The 9,055-nt window shown below is 32.3% G+C and overlaps 1 pseudogene; it reads left to right on the forward strand.

Annotated features, from left to right (window-relative positions):
- The first annotated feature begins 7,979 nt into the window (after positions 1-7,979).
- LOC144560732 (SKP1-like protein 4 pseudogene) lies at positions 7,980-8,542 on the forward strand (annotated as a pseudogene).
- Positions 8,543-9,055: the final 513 nt, after the last annotated feature.

Here is a 9,055-nt window from a genome sequence, read left to right on the forward strand (position 1 = left end):
CATCTTTTTTTACTAGAAATTTCAAATTTTTCATCAATTATTTTAAAAGTCAAATTGACAAGCATACTCTTTTCGTCTTCTATTTCTTCAAAGATAGATGTCATACTAAATACTACAAAAAGCCCCCAGATCATATTCTTCGTTCCTTCTTCCTCCTTGCAGTTTGCTCTATTGAAACCAATCCCCTTCTCCAGTTCTCCTTAGTATTGAAAATATATTGGACATTACTTTGATTCATTAGACGAAGGGTTAGACCATAAATTAGAAAACAAGACAAATGAATGAGGTATCACTACTATAAAAAAAAAAAAAAAAAAAAAAAAAAAACATTCACCTTCGGTTGTAATTACACTTTACCATCTGTTTTTGAACTGTTGGCTATCGCCTCGATAGGAAAGGTATGTGCATATATGCTATAAGTTGAAAACCAATGACATTGGTACTTTTTTCATCGGTTGAAAAATTGTTCAACTGATGGTGTTGGACTTTTCCCATCAGTGTTGAGTGCATTTTTACCATCTGTATTGGACAATCAACCGATGGTGTTTGATAATTTTTTTTAATATTTGTGGAATGTTTATTATTTTAATGTTTCGCTCAAAGATGTTGCTAGCCTTCAATTTTGCTAGCAAATAACATTCAACAATCATGATTCGAACAATTAATCAAATTATATCAACCATGTTGCTAAACAACAATATAATAACAATTAATTATTAAAATATCATAATTACATAGAATCATCTAATTAACATTTGTACACTAATTTACAATTGTATCAAACATTTCATAAAAAAACAGTTTATGACAAATCTAAAACAGCCAAACCGGGAATTACGGATTAAGGCGGGTGTGGTGTTAAACGAGCAAGGACCGGGCGGTCATTCATTAGTGTCACATCCCAAACCGGGAATTACGGATTAAGGCGTGATCAATCCTCACATCGTGTTCATTAAATCAATAAACACGCAAAGCTAGGCAAATACAAATATAATTAAACAAGTGCGAAAATATGAATAATAACAAATAAAAGCACAAGTCATACAATCCATAAATAAATATACACATATAACATTCATACACCCACAACATAATATCACAACACAATCTAAGGAAAAAGATACATGATCTAACAAATTCGATGTACAAATCAAAACATCGAGACTCATATATCCTAACCAAAAGCCCTATATATAGTAAATCAAACTACGTGGTCATCGGGAACATCTCCTGGCAAATCCTGCTACTGATCACCAGTCTCTGTACCTAGAAATCAACAAAAATAATTTGTGAGTGAGCGACTAATCACTCAGTATGTGACCTGGAATTACCCCTTCAGAGATCCTCTATAGTCAAAGTACTTTTAATTATAAAACTACGTATGATTTTGTAAATGAAAATGTATATGCAAGTTTTTTATATATATAAAAATATAACCTAGCTTGCTAACTATTAAAAAGAAAATATATATAATATGTGCAACTATCCAATGATGTGATTAACCTATTATGCCAACATGCAAAATATTTTCAAAAATAAAAATATTATATAGATGAACAAATCGGAGACCAGTACTTAAGCACAATGTGTCAAAATTTAATATAATAATAGGAAGAGAAAGTCACCCTGTGCCGTGCCAAGTTGGACCATAAGAGATCATATAAGATTTGCCCAAGTACCACGATCAGCGAGTGTGATGATACACATTGCCTAGTGACAACGAACATTTTCCCCAAAGTAACATAGCACGCTAGCAGATGGACAAATCTAAATGCCGTGCATCTTCCTTGCTCTAAAATGATTATTCAACCAAACATATAAAATAGGAGAAATAATACAAGCATGACGTAAGAATATAGTCAATCTCATCTCTCATGAGCAAGAGATAACTCCATTCACTCGGCCGGACTAACGAGAATAGTAAGTAGTGCCAAACTCGAACTAGCTAGTGCACTAAACGCACCACAGACTCAAACCGTGCAGCGCAACGCCATGACCTCGAACCGTGCAGCGTAAATCAGAACTGCCACAACCTGAAACTGTGCATCCCTGAAACATGTCATCATAGCCTCGAATCACGGTGGGGTAATCCGTTCTAGGCATGTAGCTCCAAATGTAGGTGGGGAAAAATCTTGAATCGTTTCGTACAATCGAATTTGAATCAACACATGTAAATGTAAAATGAAATGAGAAAGATATATAGTTTCCAAGTTAATACATATAATAGTTCCTAGAAGACCTCCTGAGGGATCAAGTGATCTCTCAACTTAGTGGCTATCGGGCCGGCTCGTACCTCATCCTACAAGATGGAACGAAGTCACTTAGTACTCACCAATGCATGTAGTATATTGTCTTCTATGAGAAGAAGATAAACTAATAACCTAGCATACTATAATTCTAATATAGTATCTATATAATGAAATATGCTAGCATGCTATGCATAGCATAGAGCCCGTCCATGCAACGCCTTGGATTTTGACTTTTCAAAATCCTAACGGTCGATCCAAACCGTTCATCTTGTTCTCCATATTAATATGTGTTTGGGGACCAAATTTTACATTTTTTGGAATTGTTTTACTATTTCTTTAGATTGATTGAAAATCGCTGTTTTCAGCAAATCTGGACCATAAAAAACAGCGATTTTCAATAAATCTAAAGAAATAGTAAAAAAATTTCAAAAAATGTAAAATTTGGTCCCCAAACACATATTAATATGGAGAACAAGATGAACGGTTCGGATCGACCGTTAGAATTTTGAAAAGTCAAAATCCAAAACGTTGCATGGAGGGGCTCTATGCTATGCATAGCATGCTAGCATATTCCCTATATAATAGTGAGTCCGGCTAGTATGATATCGGTGTCATATGACACTAACTTCAAAATTGATTAAATAGACTTCATACAACTAATTCAAACCATTCAAACCGATTTACTTTATGAGTAATGCGTTTACATGCATTTTTTTTTATTTTCTTGTTATTTTAGTATCAAATCAAGCGAAAAAAAGTTGAAAAATGAATGTATTAGAATTAACTTAAAAATTCACACATTGACTGCTTGACTTGATACTAAATAAATTCGAAAAGTTATAAATTTTGCATGTAAACGCACAACTGATGAAGTAGATCGGTTTGAATGGTTTGGATTCACCATTTGAAGTTGATTCGATATGATTTGGAGTTGGTGTTATATAGGCTCAAATGACGCTGATGTTATACTAGCTAGCCAGACTCTATAATAATTCTTAAGTTATATTATTCCTAAAAAACAATAAATTAATAAATTTCATGGATTATGCAAGTCCTATCTACAAAAATGATAAACATACACTATAGTTTTATGCAACTATAAAATTAAATAAACACGACATGTCAGTTGGATCGACTTGTAAGAGTACACAACGAAAATAATAATTCAGATATCCCGCACCTGAATAGTAATCGGGAGTCGGGTGCACGAGCTAGACACCAGCAGTGTGGTCTGCAGTATCCTCGCATGCTCTGGTATAATCATTAGCGGGATCAGGACACAGATCGATCAGAATCGAGGTAGGTCTGATAACCTGTAATTCGTAATGTAATTAAATTAAAATCTACACTAAATTCCCGTAACACTCTCCCTATTTTATTGTATTTACTTAAGTGTTCGAATTTTTATTCGATTTAACTACGGTGTATAATACCTAAACGATTCGGTCAGTCTGACACATCCGGCTTAGTCAGCTTGACTTGGTCCGGATTGGTCGTAATTAATTTAGCTCAATTTTATTTTATTTTATTTGAAAATAAAATTGTTTGTTAAAATTTTAATTTGAAGGTAAATTGTTTATTATAAATTACATCGTTAGAATAATTGTACGATAATTACGTTATTTGTTGCGGTAATTTAATATGTCCTTTTAGTTTATTTTTATTGTTCAAAATCCAGGGTTGTAATTAATTATTCAAACTAAGTCATAATTAAAATAATAATTATACGATAAAAACACGTTACTTTATTATTTATCAATTAAAAATCTATTTTTAGATACGTATAAAATAGAAATACGTTCATTAATTAATTAACACTTTTAAAAATTATAACTTCAAATTAAAAATTTACGCATATTATCTCGTTAATTAACTTATTACCCTAATTTATAATAATTTGAGATTATTTTTAGATGAGTATATAGTATAAAAATTACATTGTTAATTAATTGTCCTTATTAATTAACAACTTGTATATATTAGAATTTCAATTAAAAATTTGTGAATATTATTTTATTTAACTACGAGGTTAGTGGTGTTTTAATGTGTTTCAATATATTACTTTTTAATATCTAAGTTTAAGAAAATAATTAGTAATAATTTATGAAGTGTCATTTATTTAATTTAGTGAAGAACTATAATATATGCATACGTTAGACTACATACTATTTGTGTTATATGTGCTCAACATATATATTAACATATCTAAATAAGCACATAACATATACTAGGTAGGCATACAAGATAAATTGTATTATACTTATAATAAAGAAGATATACTAATTATATTGATTAATAGTAATTATATATTCAACATTACATTTGCTATTAAGTTTTATTTTATTAATAGCAGGCTTAACTAATGGTATATTTTTATCAACTATTTCATCATTTTCTTAATCTTTAAATCTGTTAACACTTCAATTCAATTTCCTTCGTTACTTGAGACTGTTCAACAAAATCAGTCCAGAATAGACGGGCCCATTTACGTTTATATTTGAATGTAGTGAAGACCTCAGCTTAAGGCCTTAAGGCCCGTAACAAATTTGTAATTAAAATAGGGTAAATTTCGCTGGAGGTCACTAAACTTTGTTATTTGTCACGAATTGGTCACTCAACTTTGATTTGTCCCTTTTGAGTCACTCAACTTTGTTATTTGTTCCAATCAAGTCACTCAACGTTTTCCATCCAAATTTTTAACGGAATATGCTAATTCCGTTAGTTTTTTGGATGAAATATGCTAATTCCGTTAAAATTTTGGAAGGAATGGATATATTCCGTTAATTTTTTGGACGGAATAGGAATATTCCGTTAAAAATTTGGATGGAAAACGTTGAGTGACTTGATTGGGACAAATAACAAAGTTGAGTGACTCAAAAGGGACAAATCAAAGTTGAGTGACCAATTCGTGACAAATAACAAAGTTTAGTGACCTCCAGCGAAATTTACCCATTAAAATATGTTCAGCCGAAACTCCGAAGTTATTTAGAATTTTACATATGGGTCCTACTGACAAGAGATAATTACCAAGGCTACGACATGATGGACCAAAATGGTACTACTAGCTTTTAGTATATAAAAGTATACTTAGTTATTCTAATTCTACTTTCGTTCAGATCACAAGCGCATGATCCTACCGTGTAATAGTGTCGGGTGTTGATCCACAAGGATAGATATTTAAAGATTAACAATGTATACTAGTCTAGGTTCTCAGGTTTGATTAAGGTTTATGCATATAATAAATAATTATAATAATTAGGTTTGATTTTACAATTTATTATGGATAGGTTTTAGGTAGAGATGCTAATTGTAATAAATCACAGAAATAGGGAGCCTCTAGGGTTCGAATAATATCCTTCTAATTAATTCAAAATATATTTATGACACTCATGTTTACCCACATGCGGCACTGTCACTAGTCCGCATGCGGTATAAACCATCCAGCAGACAGAGTCGCACTCCAGTACTATAATTCCCCATGGATGTCAGGGTTCAGTCTTATGCGTATTTGAAAGGTTCTCTGACTCTGAGATCGAATTAGGGATGTTTAGAGGATACCGCTTTAGTACCAGCAGGTGAACTAAATTGTGTCACACTCTAGGAACAACTGAATTGCTTCAGCTATCATATGAACCCAAACCATAGAGTCAAAATCATTTTCTCTAGGACACTAACACTATCATTACAGACAAGAGATAGTCAAAATCCAGCGAACCACTGTTTGGTTACGGACCGTACCACTTTCATACGGTCTGTAACAGCAGGTCCCCTTTGGTGAATAATTGCTCCAGCTATATCCATATCAGATCCATTGGACTCCAACTCATCTCCAGACGCCCCCTCACTCCTATATATAACCTCTGGACTGAAGAACAATAGAATCTTAGATCTACTTTGTATTCTTCTTGTATAGTTTAGTTGTGAGGAGTGAAAACATGTTGTTTTGCGGCTGAACATCTTGTTCTTAGGACTAGGCTATAAACCTTGTTACTCATGATACTTTGCTATATATTTTGTGTTTGATTATTGTTTAGTCTTTTGTGGTTTGATATCTTTTGCGCTTTATGTTCAATCTCTCTCGGTTTTGCTTTGTTACTCTAGACTGCCACTGTGATGGCCACACATGGTAGATAGTCACATTAGATTAAACGGATCGAAAAAGGGGAAATAAAAATACTAGACTATTGGGGGAGATCTTAATTGAAGAAGCTAATAGTTGGATCCACAAAAGTATACATGGGAGTCTCGGCATTCACAGATGAATGTCACATTTCTTGCCTTACTATGGGGATACCCTATAGGATCAGCCGATGGACCTAGTCAATTGAAGGTTGTGACTTTGGGCTAATCACAGATCTACTTGCACTTTTCAATTAAGTCAAGCCTTAACGGGAAAGCTTGATTAGTAGTGTGACTGAACGGCGAAAGCGCCAGTCACTGCGATAGGATTAGAAAGCCTCTCACACACAATTGAAACCAACCCAATCAAACCAAAGCGGATTGAAGTAACAACGGTGTGCCAAAACTCTAGAAATCCACATCTCCTTTTGGCTACTCTATTTTATCTTTTAATCTAGAAATACAAAGTGCATCTTTGATTCCACAACAAATCTCAAGATCTAGTTTGTCTAGCCCATCAGCGGGTCGTGATTTGATTGCTCAAGACGGATAACCTTATTCTCTGCGGATCGACACTCGATTATACTACTCGATAGAATCATGCGCTTTTGATCTGATCAGAAGTACAAACGGATTTATAAATTGAAAAGCACGTAACACATTTACGCTCATCAATAGTACATAATATCGTTTCGTACATTCAAAAAAATTATCCGAATTCGAATAATCGATCAAATCCGTTGTCCGAATTTGGATTCAATCGGAGTTTACCTATGCATATATTCATTGTGAACCACTCGACATATTTTGTATATGAAAATATACTTATAAACTAAATTTAATATTTTTAAATTACTTTTATTTCTAAAATTCAAAAGTCGATCCGAGCTATTAAATATAAATTTCATATAAAAATGTGTATGGAGATAATATTTTATAATTTTTTGAAACTTTTGTTTGCTATATTTTAGATAGGTTGAAAATCAATGGTCTGTAATTTTTAGTTCAAATGATATATATATCTACAATTAGCTAGCCGCCAGTTTATATGACCTAATTCAATGCATCAAATATTATGCAAAAATAAATCTGCTCAAATTCATTTACAGATAGTTGCATGCGTCAGTCTATTCATGTTTTTTTTATTAATTGGGCCGCATATCAAATATAATAATTGTCAAAACCAAAAGATAATGATCTAAACATTATCATGAGTTTAATTATATGCACTATTTTAAAAATGACGCATCAAATATTATGCAAACTATCTGCGCATTGCGGAATTCTATTCATATATTTAGTTAATTGGATCACATGTCAAATATTCTACAACCAAAAAAGCGAATCATATACTGCCTAAATAAAGAAATTCATATAGCAATTTACAGAAAACAATATATTATTAGGACTGGGCAATTCATTTTAAACAATAAATATACAAAATCCTTTTTTCTTTAAGTATATTTAGAGTAATTAAAAATGTGAAAATAGAAAAAGTCTAAAAAGAGAGGTGCCATATCGTCTTTTTTTTTTTTTTTTTTTTTTTTATCACGTTATATATATAGTTCCGGAGTTTAACCCCTAAACAGCATAACACCAAAGAAAAACAAAATGTCAAACAACATAGACGAGCAGATGATCACGCTAAAGAGCTTCGATGGAGAGGAGTTCATGGTGAAGGAGACAGTGGCAAAGATGTCGAAAACCATCAACAACCTAATCGAAGATGGCTGCGCTGAGGGCTCCATTCCACTGCCTAATGTCACTGCTAAAATTCTAGCAAAGGTGATCGAGTATTGCGAGAAACATGTTTTCGATCCAGAAGGATCCGCATGTGATATTGCATCACATGGGAGAGCCACAATGCTGAACAGGGAAATTCAGAACTGGGATAAGGAATTTATGAATGTCGATCAAGCGACGGTTTTTGATCTTATTATGGCAGCAAATTATCTGAACATCCAGGGACTGCTGGATCTAACATGCAAAAATATAGCTGATCAAATGGCAAGTAATTCTCCGGAGAAGATTCGCGAGATTTTTCATATAAAAAATGATTACACACCGGAGGAAGAAGCAGAGGTTCGCCGAGAAAACCAGTGGGCTTTTGACTAGAAACTTCAATTTTTTTTACCTCCCTCTACTTTTAATGTTAAATTTAAAATTTAGTTGATTGAAGTTCGACTATCAAATTAAAATGTCAGATATTGAGCTTCATTTTCTTATATTTATACAATGTTCTGCATCTGATATTTTGTGTTTTATTAAATTGTAGCTGCCAAAGATAAATGTCTTCTCAGTTTATTATTTTTAATTATGCTACATTTTCTTTAATGCCAGGAGCAATTATTTACTAATAACTCAGATATGATTAGAATATTTTTTCTCGAATGAACTTAGCAAATATAAAATAAATAAAAATTCAAATGGCCATAAAGTCTATTTTTTATTATTCCAAAAGTTTAAATTTAGAAAATTTATATAATTACAGTAAAAGTTTTATAAACATTAGGAGTTGCAGCAACATTACGATTCCTACATATAACTTCTCACTTGAAAATTTAAGAAAAACAACAGTGCTCTCATCGCAACTATTTCATTTAAATTTCATTATATTATTTTTTAATTAAAGAATTCTGTGAGATATAGGTAGACAGTCTACAGGAATATCGAATATTTTAGAAAAA

Source organism: Carex rostrata, chromosome 10, assembly GCF_964058835.1.
Source record: "Carex rostrata chromosome 10, lpCarRost1.2, whole genome shotgun sequence".
Classification (NCBI taxonomy): domain Eukaryota; kingdom Viridiplantae; phylum Streptophyta; class Magnoliopsida; order Poales; family Cyperaceae; genus Carex; species Carex rostrata.